General features: G+C 42.6%; 1 long non-coding RNA gene across 2 annotated transcripts in view; it reads left to right on the forward strand.

Annotated features, from left to right (window-relative positions):
• LOC309643703 overlaps window positions 1–15,871 on the forward strand; it is a 160,282-nt gene that overhangs the window by 54,304 nt on the left and 90,107 nt on the right. For both annotated transcript variants that reach the window (XR_014254002.1, XR_014254003.1), the window contains exon 3: window positions 846–987. This is a non-coding gene — a long non-coding RNA (uncharacterized lncRNA). The remainder of the gene's footprint in view (window positions 1–845; window positions 988–15,871) is intronic.

Below are 15,871 nucleotides of genomic sequence, written 5' to 3' on the forward strand. Positions count from 1 at the left end.
CATGCTTCCTGCCTCCAAGGACTTCACAGTCTGGTGGCAAAGGCAGACAGGTACACAGCTTCTAGCCTCCCAGGTGCCATGCATTGTGGAAACCTTGATGAATTCTAGTCTCTTCAAATGGAAAATCTAATCAAGATACTGGGTTATCTGGCTTCCCCTTCCACAAACTGGTCCTCAGTGGGATCCATGTCTAATGTTATGAAAGACACACTATATCATCCTTAACTACTCATAAATGACACTGTCAAACTGATACAAAAATCTATTCAGAAAAACAACTCAGATTATCTCATCAACACATGTCATTCTGTTGGCAAAGGCTCTAATTAATTATTTTATTTTCCTCTCCAATTTTGTTCTAGTCTTCAAATGACTTTATACAGCAAAGTTCTGGATTCCTTAATTCCCCTGAGCCCTGCCAGGTCTGGGGCTGTGGTAGTGTTCAATGGTGCGGCTGCTGAAACATTCCGAATTCAAGGCAGGCCCATGACTGGACTTCATAAGAAACCACGAGTCTAAGCTGCTGATACCTTAGCAGAGCAAGTTTTTTAAGATCCAGGATCTATTTTGAAGGAGTGGAATAGAGGAAGTTAAGAAATGACATTGATAAGGATAAAAGGATCTTTGGATGAAAGTTATAGGAAGGTGGGTTTGGGCTCAAAACAAGGAAGAGTTTATCATAGTTGGAGCCATCCAAGACTGGTGGAGGTAGTGGGCTTTCTTTTGTTGACAGAGGCCAAGCAGAGGTGTGATGACAGTCAGAGGTTCTTATACCGGGTGGGAGGTTGAATGAGATAAACTCTACAGCCCTTTGTGCTGAACTTAAGTCTTCTCCCCGCTTTCAGCTGATGGAATAAACCTGGCCTGGCAACATCACCTCTCCTGGGCTCCATTGTATCATTGCTGAGTTGGAAAGAGGGAGCAATTGTCAGATCCCCTGCTGGCCACTGTGGGTGAACCCCAGACCATTAGCCCTGGACCTCAAAGGTGAGTGAGCATAGTCTTGGGATCTCTGCATCCTCAACTCCATCTGATGACTCTGAAGCTGCTTCAGTCCTCAACACTGGAGACCAGAAAGGCTGGTTTGTCTTGTTCTAATTATTATTTAGATGACTTTTTGGCTCATTCCTGAGCAAGGCTTAAATCAAGTCAGACCTGTTAATTGAATCAAGGTTATATAATCATATTTGGGCATTTAAATGCAAACCAATTATGTTGGAGCCCAAGCATCTTATATACAAGGAGGGAGTTCTATTACATGTTGGGAATGTATGATAATACACAAAGCCTAACCCCTAAAGTGGAGGGTGGAGTACTCCAGGGCACTCCTGTTTCGATGAAGTTGTTGTAATAGTTATTGCTCTGGGCACATTCTGGGAAGATACTGGAAACATCTCAAACAAGTATGACATTGACATTACCCCAGCTTGTCAAACCCATTACATTTGGAACATGTCTTTCTGTAGCATTTGTCTTGGCATATAAATGTGTTATGAAAAATTGTAGGAGGCATTACAAGGAGCCCTCTCTTGGCCTTTCGGGTCCTCGGCATTCCCTCCTCCTCTCCCTTGACAAACATATGCCATAGGGCCCAATTAGGCATTTCTGTTTTTCACTTGGGCCTCTTTCTAGTTTCCAGGCTGAGTCTGCAAGCCTCCAAATCTTGAAGTCCTCAAATATTAGCCTCCTCTGCAAAGAGAGAGGAAAACAAGGAGGAGTAGGTAAGGAAGTCATTGACAAGTTGAGGGGGGACTAGTAACATAAAGCAACACATCAGGAAGAAGGCACCAGACTCAAGACTGAAGTGTTTGTCCCTAAACGCTCTAAGACTCATCCAGGCATAACAGCCTCGGGGGGCCTCTAGCCCAGAGTCTCCCTGTATATTCTGTGCTCTGCGCTTGGCGGGTGAGATACCAGATGCCTGTTTTCTGTCCAGTGTTAAGAACAGAGCTGGCAGGCTTTGTCAGGATCACTCAGCCTGAAAATCAATCAGATGCCATCACTGGAGATGAGGAAGAGGCATTTTCTGCTCTCACATTTTGTCTATGTCTCTGACATGAAAGCATCAGTTGCCTCTGAAGAGAAGCATTCTGGGGAGAGTTTCACCTTCACCACCATCCTGGTTAGGGAGCTCTTACAGCATTGGAATTACAAAAGTCAGGGAGGGGCCACTCACTAGAGGTGGGGACCTTGCTGCAGGTTTCGTTGTAAACACATGGTTGAAATGTGTCACACGTGGGCAGGCATGCTAGTGTGTCCAAAATCAGCCTCTAGCCAGAGGACACTGACTTCAGCAAGACCAAATGAAACAGCAAGCTGATTTTTTCCAATAGGTTTCATCAGACCCACAGAGGACTAACCCTAAACCTGATTTTGGATTACCCTTTTCTTGCTAGGAATTATATTAAATGATTCTATTTGGAACTGAAGGTCTTGATAGACTGGTGTAGCTTCTCAGTCTTTTGAGAATCTGCTATCAAGGGCTCATACTTATCCCAGGTCAGCCCTTAACCCCCTCCCCTGCAGGGCACCTGTGACACAGGCAAGCGCATGATGTCTGGCAAGGCTGGCAGGACTGTTAACTTTAGGTGAGAATGTGGGTGTTACCACGTCACAGTAGATCTGAGAAAATATTCCAAACCAACCTGGCCACACTGGGAGCTCAGTCCCTAAGAAAGAATCAAGATAAGGGCGACCATCTTACCTCTGAGAGGGCACTGCAGGGTAAAGGCCACGCCTGCTAAGTGCAGAGCTCAGGGAAGACGGAGGCTCAGCTGGGCCCTGCTCAGTCACTTGATGGACTTCCATAAACGCTACGCTGGAGACTAGGGCGTGTGAAGTAGGAAAGAACACCATCTCTGCCCTGAGCTCTGAGATGGTGGCTGTAAGCCCCCAAGATGCCTACAGAGCTGAAAGGTGACCTACATGTTGCTTGGCTGAAGGATAATAGACTCAGGTCTAAACTTATTTGCCTCATTCACCCAGAGAGCTCTGACCAGGAGCTACTTTCAGATGACATAGATCCCCACAAGGCATTTGCCTCTTGCCTGTGACACTTCTAAGAATGACTCTTGCCACATGACTGTAGTGACAAGTAGAGCTTTTCTCCAATGATGCCATTGAGAATTCCAAACTTCCCAAAAAGGAAGAGGCTATGACTGGGAATACAGACTTCCCAGTGTGTATCCTACTTCTTATACTCCCAGACCTGTGGGCATAAAAGGAAATCTTAGAAGGATGAGTATCCTGAAAATGAAAAGAAAAATACTTTTCAAGTTATGAAATCTAGCTGTTATCATTGCTAGTTTAAAATACATGGTGCCGCTTAAGTTTCTAACACAGGAGGTGGCCAGATTCAGAGTTCGAAGTACCTAAGTGGTTGTTTTGGAACAGGTGTTTTAAGGACACTTAGTGGAGAATATTGGGGCAATAGGTTGGTAGTCACTTTCCCAGCAGTGCTCTGAGGTCTTGGGTTTCATAAAAGATAATCATAATTTCTCCTTTTAAGGAAAATTGAGTCTAAATGTAGTTTTTCCTTCCTCTAACTCCTTATTTCCTAATCCTATCCATTCTTCAAGACCTAGCTCAAATGTCACCTCCTTTGATAAGCCTTCCATGATTAACTTTAGTTGGAATTTCCCTCTCCCTCGTCTAACTCCCATGGCACTTTATCTACACCTCTCTGATGGCCACTTTCCACTTTCTATAAAGTAAGTTACACACTTGTTTTATGTTAATACATTTCAAAAGATTGAAATCTTACAGAGTATATTCTTTGACCACAATGGAATTAAATTAAAAAGTAATAAAATAACTAAATAATTCTAAATATTTGGATATTAAATAACATACTTCTCAATAACCATGGATTAAAGAAGAAATTTTAAGAGAAATTAGAAAATATTCAGATTGAATGTTAATGAAAATTCACTATTACATTTCAAAATTTGTAGGGTGCAGGTAAAGCAGTGCTTAGAGAGGAATTAATAGCACTAACCTGATCATATTAGAAAAGAAGAAAGGTTTAAAATTAATTATCCAAATTATCACTTTAGAAAGAAACAAATAAGGAAATTAAACCCAAAGAAAGTAGAAAAAAATAATAAAGAAAGAAAATCAATATATTAGAAAACAAATTATAGGGATTTTCAACAAACTTGAAAATTGGTTCTTTGAAAAGTTTCATAAAATATATAAACACCTAGCAAGACTGATCAATTTTTTAAAAAAGAGAGAAAATGCAAATTACCAATGTATGGGATGGAAGAAAGGCTATCATTACCAATCCTACAGGCATTATAATGGTAATAGGGAAATACTATGAACAACGTTACTCCAGTAAAGTTGATAACAGGTGAAATGAACAAATTCTTTGAAAAATACAACTTACCAAAATTGACACAGAAGAAACAGAAAATCTAAATAATCTATATTTTATAAAGAAATTGAATTTCACTATAAGAAGCTTGCCACAAAGAAAACCCTATGCCTAGATGATTTCACTTGCGAATTATTGATTAAGGAAAAAAATATAAATCTTGCATAAACTCTTTCAAAAAGGGAGAAAAAGGAAAAGTTTTCAAATTCATTTTATGACGTCAGCATAACCCTGATATCAAGACCTGACAAAGACATCTAAGGAAATGAAATGACAGACCAATATACCTGTGAACATAGACACAAAAATCCTTAACAAAATATAAGCAAATGGAATGCAGCAATACATAAAAATAATAATTCATTGTGGCCAAGTGGAATTTATCCCAGGAATATACATAAAATGCATAAAACCTCTCTTTAGTAAATTTTCTTTGAACTTTTAAATGTTATGGACATGTTTTATTATATTGGTTTCTAGCATCTGTTAAGAACCAATCTCAGGATTACATAAAACCTCTTTTACTATTTTTGTAACTTCCTGGGTCTATAATTATTTCAAAATAAAGAGTAAAAAACAAACTAATCAAAAACAACAACCAAGTTCAAGAACACCATAACAAATCTTTATTGCAAAATTATACTTGAATGAAGTATTACATTTCTTGTGGAAATCAGCTCTATTACAAATTGAGAAACCATTTAAATATGGGTTTGAAATATCTGCGTATTGAGCAATACTTATACATGTATGAAATAACATTATTTTCCCCCAACACGTTCTTTTTCTTTATTTCCCATATTTAATCCTAGTTTTAAGTGCCTTTTAATTTCAAAATTGTCCTATCTTTGTAAGATAAAATCTGAAACTTTAATATTTTATTTCTTGTTGAAAAATAATTTTCAAGCCATAACTCAGGGAGGGGTAAAGCTCTGAACGCAGGTCCAGCTTGCTGACTTCTGTAAAAGAGGCCACAGCACAGCATCCCCCCATATTCCCTTCTGAACTGGCCCCCTGCAGTGGCGAGAGTAGTTTGTTGTGTCATCACTGTGCTCTGGTGTCAGTGGAATTGGGGGAGAGAGTGGGAAGATGGGAATGGGCCCTGTATTGTGGCTAAGGTTAGTTGGACTTCATACTCCAGGCAAAAGAGAGTCACTAAGGCTTTTAACAGTGAGAAACACCATTAATCTCTGTTTAGGAAGGTACCACATTTCATCTAATCTAAGGTACCTGATTGTGTAATCTACCATTATTATGAGTACCTCTAAAAAAGAGGAAAGTGCAGCTCAGAGAGATTAAGTCACTTGCCCAAGGTCACACAGGTAGAAGCTGGACTTGGAATTCAGGTAGTCCATCTCCTGAGCCAGCACTCTTTAATGCCACACTATTATTCACACTCACAAAAGGCAAAGGAGGCTGACAAAACTGTAGGGATGTCAAATAAGATTAGGTCATCCATGCCCGGCACAGGAACAATTTGTAAAGGGAACGGTGTGGTGGGCAGAAACCAGGTTGCAGCAGGTGGCGGAGGGACTGGGTTTGAGGAAGGAGAAACACCACTGTGGACCTCTTTCATGAGGTGCAGCAATTAAAAGGAGTTGGTGGTTGAATTTTTTATTTTTATTTTTATTTTTTTTAGAGTTGGGAAGGATTTGGGCAGCCTTACTGGTTGAGGAGAAGGAGCCAGGGCAAAGAGAAAATAACCAGGGCCGGGAAATCTGCAGAGGTAACAGGAATAGGATCAGGAGTGGAGGTGAAGCCTGGAAGAGACAGGGGACACGTCCTCTTAGGCTGAACACACGGACCCAGGGCTGTTTGGAGGTACCGGCACGTTTACGGGAGCAGGAGGTCGAGGGGCTCGTACACTGTTTCCTTGGTGGAACAGGTGGTGAGACCATTAGCTGAGAGTGAGGGAAGTAGGGCCTTGATGATGAGGTGCTTTGGTATGGTGACTATGGAAAACAGGAAAGAAAGGGACAAGGAGCTAGACCCCACATTCCCCCAGGAATGTCCCCCAAGACTTTAACCATATTATGCATTTCCAACTCATTACACAAAGCAACCTCTGCTGCCAAATGCCTGACTCATCCTGAGAGGAACAGTCCACATCTCACCTGTGGGAGTAGCTTGCGGACATGCTTGGCTGGTGCCATGGCATTACTGGAAAGCAGATTTGGTTCCTTTCTTTAGGAGGAGCGATTAGAAAAGAGTGTAGTTTCTAGATTCCTAGATTGAATCCTGGCTCCGATATGCCCCAGCTGTGTGACTTTGAGTAAGTGACTTAACCTCTCTGTGCTTCAACTCCTAATCTGTACAACAGGGATAAAAATAGTGCCTATCTTATAGGAGTGTTGTGAAGATTAAGTGAAGTTATATATATGAAACATTTTAGAACTATGCCAAACACATAGTAAGTGCTCAAAAATGTAAGCTATTATAATGAGATCTTATTCTGATCTCTTATCCTAGTTGGCCTTGAAAGAGGCAGAGAAAGGTCTGGCTGAAGCTATAATGGACCAATAACTCATGGGAAGGCTCTAGAAGTCACTTATTTTTTCAACCAGCCAATGCAGATTTTTCTCTAGCTAGTGTCCTATCAATTATCTGCCAGATGCCAACGCAGGATGCCTGGCTTGAACTGACTGCTCTGGCCCCACCCCTCCTCTCTGCCATCTCCTCTCTAGTGTCCAAACATTTCTCCCTTTCTCAGGCAGAACAGTTTTCCAACCCTAATGGTCCCAGGAGAAGCTCAGAGTCTGCTCTTAAGTGCCATGTCGATGAATTTCTTCCCTCCAAATTCTTTTCTCCTTCATATCATTGTGATTAACTCTTTTATGTGTGTGTGTATTTTTTCTTTTGAATGAACTTTCAAAGAGTGAGATCACATCTTTATTCCTTTTTATTCCTATGGACACCTTGCTTTCTTAAGATGGCTGTACTCAGTCACAACATCCAAGGGATTTTCATACACAACAATTAGTTCTCATCAGTATGTAGACCAGGAAAAAAGACCACTCCTGAGGGCACCAGCCTGGCCACTCTTAGACCATTTCCCTGAAAGTGATGATGCTTCTCTAGACTCGAGGTGACTGTGCATCTCAAACGTGTCATCATCCACATTCACGCATTCCACAAACACTAAGTGTCCACCCGGAGCGTGGAACTGTGCTGTGTGCTAGGCTGAGAGTTACAATGGTGTGCAACGAACATGGTGATCTCTGCTTTCTGGCAATGTGACCCATGCATCTTCCCCCTAAAGTAACCACTACTATGACATCTGTCACCATAGCTTAGTTTTGCCTGTTTTGGAACTTTGTATAATGGGATCATAGAGTATGTGTCATTTTGGGTCTAACATCTTCCACCCAGCATTACGACCATGGGCTGCACTGTCTTGCTCCCTGTAGCAATGGCCTGTTCTTTTTTATTGCTGTCTAGTAATCCATCAACCAACTATACCATAATTGGTTTATGTACCCAAGCTTTTATTTGTTACTCCTTTACTGGATCGATGTGAACAGATGAGAAATAGCTTATGAGCATGGAGGCAGAGAGAAGCTTGAGGAAGTTCATTGTTAGGAATTCACAGAATTGAAGGGGATTTTTTGAACTCTCATGGGCCTTGAACTGGATTTTGGGGGAAACTTTAAGTCTCTAGGGAGAAGGGATGCTTCTGGGTTATACTGACTCTGTGGCAGGCCCTCTGCTAAGTGTTTGACCCTCTTTACTTCAGCTAATCCTCAATAACAACCCCTCTAGGTATTATTAGCTGCATTTTAAAGATGAGGAAGCTGAGGCTCTTTGAGTTAAACGACTTTCCCAACAACTGCAATAAGTATGTAGAAATATGGGGAAGCATAATTAGAAATTTTAAAAGTTGAATATATTTGTAGTTAAGATTGATAATTATGGGCACAAAGACTGGAAGGGATAGATATATAAAAGATTCTTAAAGTTCCATTAAAGATTAGTGAAATCACAGAAGCTTAAAAATTTCTTTCATTATTATATTGATTTTTCAATGAAAAAAAGTGATTTGGAAAAGCACTTTGAATCCTTCTTTCCACCTCCCAAACCACCATGCTCAAACTTTGCGACTCAACTTAGCCTCCTTCACCTCACTCTACTTTTCTCTTTCCCAGCCTTCAGATCAGATAAAACTGCCTATCTAAGTTACCATATGACCCAGCAATCCCACTACTGGGCATATACCCAGAGAAAACCATAATTCAAAAAGACACATGCACCCCAATGTTCATTGCAGCACTATTTACAATAGCCAGGTCACGGAAGCAACCTAAATGCCCATCAACAGATGGATGGGTGAAGAAGATGTGGTACATATATACAATGGAATATTACTCAGCCATAAAAAGGAACGAAATTGGGTCATTTGTAGAGACGTGGATGGACCTAGAGACTGTCATACAGAGTGAAGTAAGTCAGAATGAGAAAAACAAATATCGTATATTAACACATGTATGTGGAATCTAGAAAAATGGTACAGATGAACCGGTTTGCAAGGCAGAAATAGAGACAGATGTAGAGAGCAAACATATGGACACAAAGGGGGGGAAAGTGGGAGGGTGGTGGTGGTGGTGGGATGAATTGGGAGATTTGGATTGACATGTATATACTAATATGTATAAAAGAGAGAACTAATAAGAACCTGCTGTATAAAAAAATAAATAAGTTAAAAAAAAAAAAAGACTGCCTATCTAGTTTCTCCTGTGATCTTACATTCTCTAAATATACGCACACCCTGTTTTGTGAGATGAGGCCTCTTTTTGGAGTGTCAGCTCTTTGCTTAGGAAGCCTTGCTCTGGTTTGATAATTTTCTGCTTTACACTCATAAAAACTACTGGGACATTTATGGTTCTACATAAATAAAAACATTAGCACCCTGTTGTGGAGATGGGCCCCTCCCCACCTCTAGCATGTGAGTCTGGCTAGTGCAGCCTGGTGCAGTGGTCTTCAGAAACCTCCAACCTCACACAGAGACCGAATCGGCCCCTTGGCACATCACAGCTTCTGAGACAGGGACAGGCACCTGTGCCACTGGCAAACCTCTGTTTTCTAGGTTGATTTGCCCACTTATTATTACAGATATTGACCCAGCTGTTGTAATGAAGACCTGACATAACAGAGGCTTAAACCAAGCAGAAGTTGATTTCTTTCTCCCCTAAGCAATCCAGGATGGATAGAAGGGCTCCATCTTGTTGGGGACCCAGGTTCCTTCTATTTTGTTGCTTTGTTAAACTTCAGTTATTGCCTTCACCTGCTTTCTCCAAGGTGGCCTGCCACCATATCTACATCCCAGCCAGAGAGATGGGGGAAAGGGGTAAGGAGGCCATGACACTCCCTTTAACATCCTGACCAGGTACTGCACCCATCAACCCTTGCTTAGGAGGTAGAGCTGCACTGCAGGAACGTGGCCACAGAGAGTAGTGGTTAAGCACTTGGACTCCAGGGCCAGGCCACTTGGGTCTGAATCCTGGCTGTACCACTTGATAGCTAGTTCACCGTGGACAAATTATCTATTCATTCAATGCCTCAGTTTCCTTATCTATAAAGTGAGGCTAGGGCTTCCCTGGTGGCGCAGTGGTTAAGAATCCTCCTGCCAATGCAGGGGACGTGGGTTCGAGCCCTGGTCTGGGAAGATCCCACATGCCGGGGAGCAACTAAGCCCGTGCGTCACAGCTACTGAGCCTGCACTCTAGAGCCCACAAGCCACAACTACTGAGCCCACGTGCCACAACTATTGAAACCCGTGCACCTAGAGCCCGTGCTCTGCAACTGCAACAAGAGAAGACACCGCAACGAGAAGCCCGCGCACCGCAATGAAGAGTAGCCCCTGTTCGCCTCAACTAGAGAAAGCCCGCACACAGCAACAAAGACCCAATGCAGCCAAAAAAAAAAAAAAAAGTGAGGATAATGATGATGATAATAATAGTACTTTCCCCTCAGCATTGTTGAAGCTTAAGTGGGCTATTATGTGAAAATGTGAAGCTTTACATTTATATGTAAGTTAAATTTATATAAATTATATATAAATTTGTATATTAAATGTGATGCTTAAATGAGCTATTACGTGGAAAGTGCTAAGAATAGTGTCTGCCATACTATAGGAGCCTTATGTATGTATATACATATATACAGGTATACATTAACTATATTATTATGGAGGCTTTTTTTTGGTGTAGCATGAAGTCGTGGTGGTTGTTGGTGGCGGTGATGATGGTCATAATGATGGTGGTGGTGTTGATGGTGGTTGTAGTAGCAGTGGTAGGAGATGAGGAACCAGGTCATGTAGGTCCTCATGTGCTATGGTAAGGAGTTTGGAATTTATTCTGAGTATAATGGGAAACTGTTGAAACCTTTTGAGCAAGACCGTGAGGTGAACTGGTTTATAATTTCAGAAGATCCCTCCGGCTGCTGTGTGCTGAGCAGACAGAAGAGGAGCAAGAGTAGAAGCAGGGGGATTAGTCGGGAGGCCCCTGCAGTGGTGCGGGGTGGCTTACACCGGAATGCTCGTGAAGGAGAGGGTGACGACAGTCAGGTGTCACCCAGAATGGGTCAAGCTCACTGGGGTCATCACACAGCCTTTGCATGGCTGTTACCGAAGCCTGGAAAACCTTTGCCCCAGAACATCCTCTGGCTCACCTCCATCCCTTTATTCATGTCTTTGTTCAAATATCGCCCCTCCCAGAGGCCTTCCCTGACCATCCTAGCTAAAACAATAAATTGCCCTACCCTGATGTATTATTCTTTATAGCACTTATCTAAAGTCATGTGATTTATTTTTTCGCTCACTTGTTTGTCTCTTTCCCCCGCCCTATAACATAGATTCTGTAAGAGAAGGGACTTGCTTATCTCCCGCGGCGCCTGACATATGTTAGGTGCTCAACAGATGCTTGTTGAATGAATAAATAAGTGAAAATTCAAAGTGCTGGTGAGAAGGCTGGAAAGCATCACCTCCAGAGGCAGCTGCACTCGCAGGAAGAAGGAGCCATTGTATCAGCCGCCCCTGCTGGGTGGGGGTAGAGAAGACATGTAGGTGGTTTCGATTTAGCTCCGAGGTCAGGCTTTATGACTTATTTATTTATTCGCATCCCACCTCATTCCACAAAGGATTAAACGTGGCTTATAGGAAATGCACAGTGCATTCGTGAAATATAAATGCAGACTAAAATTAGGATGATGGAAAAGACCAATCAGAATAGATTCTCTGGATGATAGGGTCTTATACACCTGAGATATCTGGGTAGCAAATGTATCTCTGAGTTTTCTGGTGGCCAAAAGCAGAAGGCACGAAACTTCCTATGAAGCTAGGTAAGGACACAGAAATGAAAGTAGGACTGTGGCTGGTGGGAGATTGTCGGTGGTTCCCTGTGGATCTCATTAGAGGAGCTGGGTTGGTGGACCCGGTCTTATATTTCCTCATGCTCCAATATTTTGGGGATGGAGAGGAAGAGAGGGCTGGGAGGGAGGAATCTCTTAATGTCTATTTAGGTCTTCTGCCCATTTTTTTTTTTTAATAAATTTATTTATTTATTTTTGGCTGCATTGGGTCTTCGCTGCTGCGCGCGGGCTTTCTCTAGTTGCAGTGAACTGGGGCTACTCTTCGTTGTGGTGCGCAGGCTTCTCATTGCAGTGGCTTCTCTTGTTGCAGAGCACGGGCTCTAGGCGCACGGGCTTCAGTAGTTGTGGTGCGTGGGCTCTAGAGCGCAGGCTCAGTAGTTACGGCACATGGGCTTAGTTGCTCCGCGGCATGTGGGAATCTTCCCAGACCAGGGCTCGAACCCGTGCCCCCTGAATTGGCAGGTGGATTCTTAACCACTGTGCGACCAGGGAAGCCCTGCCCATTTTTTGATTGGATTTTTTTTTTTGCTATTGAGTTGTATGAGCTGTTTGTATATTTTGATAATTAAGTCCTTGTCAGTCACATGATTTGCAAATATTTTTCCCAGTCTGTAGGTTGTCTTTTTGTTTTGTTTATGGTTTCCTTTTCTGTGCAAAAGTTTATAAGTTGGATTAGGTCTCATTTGTTTATTTTTGCTTTTATTTCTGTTGCCCTGGTAGATTGACCCAAGAAAGCATTGGTACGATTTATGTCAGAGAATGTTTTGCCTATGTTCTCTTCTAGGAGTTTTATGACGTCATGCCTTATATTTACATCTTTAAGCCACTTTGAGTTTATTTTTGTGTATGGTATGAGGGTGTGTTCTAACTTCATTGATTTACACGTGGCTGTCCAACTTTCCCAGCACCACTTCCTGAAGAGGCTGTCTTTGGAGATGTATTCTCTTGAAAGACATCACATTCCAGGAATGCGGTGATTTAGACTAATGAGTTTAAGATAAGACAAAATCAGAAGATGTGTTTCTATGCTTTCACTATAAAATTCCTATCAATAATTTAACATGACTAGAAAACAAATTACTGTTTACATTCATCCGCATACTCTGAATAAAACTTCCATTTGTGGTCATCATCAAGGAAGCACAGAACAGCCTTTGAGAGAGTGATTGGCAGCTGGTGGCATGATGAATGATGCAGCATCATGAGTAATGATATAACCAGTATTAAACAACAGTATTAAGGAGGTAAGAAACCTATACTGTTTAATTACAAAGGGTTCCAAAGCACCATGGCACTGTGAGAAATAATGGTGTTGCTACCCTTTTGGGTGCTTGAACTTTACAAAGAATCTTCAGATAAGCAGCTTTACTGATTGAACAATAAACGCAAACAGAAGTACCTCTTTCCTACCCATTATTCTAAATCTTCATGGATAAATGGCTATATCTAACATGGACCTGTGAATTTAGTAATACGTTTTTAAACCATATGGTTTTTATAGACAGAGACCCCGAGGGGTGGCCCTGGTATCTCCTCTTATCTGTGCCAAGCTTGCTGCCTTGGTTCAGGAAGCAGCTGCCCACAGCCAGGTCCCCAAGTCTCTCATCAAACCATTCTCCTCAATTCCTGCAAATGCTTCTCAGCACCAGAAAGCCCATTCTGGTGGTGATAGTCCCCAAAGCAAGGAGTACTCTTCGCCAAAGGTGAAAAGAAGTATCCACCTCTAGAGGCTAAAAAACCCCTGGCACCTTTAAGGTAATGGTCATTTTCCAGGCTCTTAGCCCCGCCACGAGCCCACCCTGCTTCCTTTCTTGTCATTCCAGTTTTAAAATCTTTAAGTCAGCCTCGCCACTCTGTGTATGATGAATGTGTTATCGACAACTTCTGAAGTCAAAAACATTTGTCTCAAAAACTAATCACCGTCTTGCAGGTATGTAACCTCAGGAAATCTACTTAACTGAAGCTTCACTTTCCTTTTATATAATATAAGGACACTTCTTTTTATTTTGGTCTGAGAATTAAATGTGTTAACATTGAACTACCTAGTACAGTGCCTGGCATAGAAGGCTAGGTGTGTGATTTACCTCAGTCCCCTTGTCTTCTCTTTAGCAACAGCCACTTAAATTGTTTCTCAGCAGGTGAAGCTTGCCTATTTGGATTGTGAAAAACACACTTTCCCAAAGGTGTTTTACATCCTCTGGGCTCCACTGGGTCACGTTCTAGAGCAAGTGCTGGGTTGCAGGATCAGGGCTGTAGTTGCAAGGGAGGAGGGAGAACAAACCCAGACTGATTGTTTTTGCTGAAGCCTCCTGAGACAGAAGCAGTTTGAAAAATCACTGCTAATTTAGAAGGTTCAAAGCCAAGCTCATGAAACTTTCCCATAACTGCTAATAAAAGTCTAATGAGGAGAAAACAATCATGTTTTGGGAGACAGATTTTTCTACAAATACAGCGGTTCTCCAGGTTCAATATTCTCTCTGTGACAGGACAGGATGGAGGGCAGAAGGATTAGAGCTACAGTAATAACAACTCTCATTAGTTCAGCACTTGAGGGCTTAACAGAGCGTTTCCACCACACTTGGTCCTACAACTGCGTGAATCAAACAGGCCATGTATTATCTTCATCCCCAAAGAAGACTTGAGCCCTGGTGTCAAAATGCTACTCTTTCTGTTCTACCCTCTCCCCAGCATAAAGTTCTTGCATTCATTGGTTAGGAGAAACTGTTCTTTTTTCACTTGTACAGCAAGCTCAAGAAGACAAAGTCACACTGTGGCGACAAGGCACACTGAGCCATCAGCCCGCTTCTTCACGGACCTGGCTTCTAACTGGGCTTGAGATATAAGTGTGCCTTCACTGCATCAGACAGACTGAAGCTGGTGAGGGCAGTGTACCTGGCAGGCACTTTCTACAATTTTGTTTGAGCTCTTCTCTGTGCTGGGCACTGCCCCCAGCTGCAGTGCTTAGTTCCAGCTCACAGCCTAGCAGGGGAAGACCCAACAAGGGGAAAGAAATATTACATAGGAGAGCAAAGGGGAATTGGAGCCAGGCTGGTCACGAACTCCACCTGCCATTTCTTAAGTCTGCAGCAGGATCAGGGGGATCTTTTCAGGTTCATCTTTGTTCACCTTCCCAGGAGAAAGTCTCATAAGAAATGATCTTGCTGGACACTGTGGGAGGAAAAGAAGAAAGACCAGGCCGAGTGGATGGGCAAACCAGTATTGACAGTTCTGTCCAGCGCGGCTGGGGCTACTGTTCATTGAGGATGGAGAATCTGAGAAAGCACGTGGGCATTACTTTCTCAATGACAGGGATAGACTGTTGGTCTCTGATTCTATTAGACCGACCTCAGACAGAAGGGGGAGAGATGAAAAGAGAAAGATGTTGTCTTTTGAGACTGCAAAGATGAGAACATTTCTAGGCAGAGCATGAAGAAAGCAAGGTTGCCAGGTCAGAAGCTAGATTATAGGGAGCCTTTGTATGAATTAGGAAAAGGTGTCCCTTCTAGGTACACAGCCCAGTGAGCAAAGAGGGGTTTTGTGCAAAGGAATAAAAAGGATGCAGTCTCATACCAGAGTACATGGCTTGGCAAATAAAGCTCTGGCTGAGTTTCAGCCTCCATTCATCCCTTCAGCAGGGCAAATTTGTGCAGTATGCCACCTACACAATAGTCCATAATGGCCCTAAGGGTCAACTGAGTTATTACTGAGAGAATCTGAAGTTACTGCTTTTCCTGAATGGAGGGAAATATATATCACTAGGAACTCTACCTTTCCTGCTGAAGATTTTCGCAGCCTACTCTGAGGCCTGAGTTTGGCTGTGGGAAGTATCAGTGGAAGTTCTGACGAAGGAGGAGGAATTGTACACTACCTTAGGACCTTCCCAGACTGAGAGGAGGAAGCACGTTCCTGGTTCATGATGGATAAACACCCACGAGTGGAGGATAAACTCCAATGAAGACCACACCTAGCATCACCCAGGGAGGGAGAATTGCCAAAACTGCAGGAATGAGGAAGAAGGCAGGAGACAGCATCCCTTTGGGGCCAAGGGAGAGACTCCTCCCCAGAGGTGAAACAGCTCTTCCTCTCCTGCACAAGGCTGTGGAGGGAGGCAACTGCATTCCGCAGGCAGCA

The sequence above is a fragment of the Balaenoptera physalus genome (genome assembly GCF_965194825.1).
Source record: "Balaenoptera physalus genome assembly, chromosome: 15".
Taxonomy (NCBI): domain Eukaryota; kingdom Metazoa; phylum Chordata; class Mammalia; order Artiodactyla; family Balaenopteridae; genus Balaenoptera; species Balaenoptera physalus.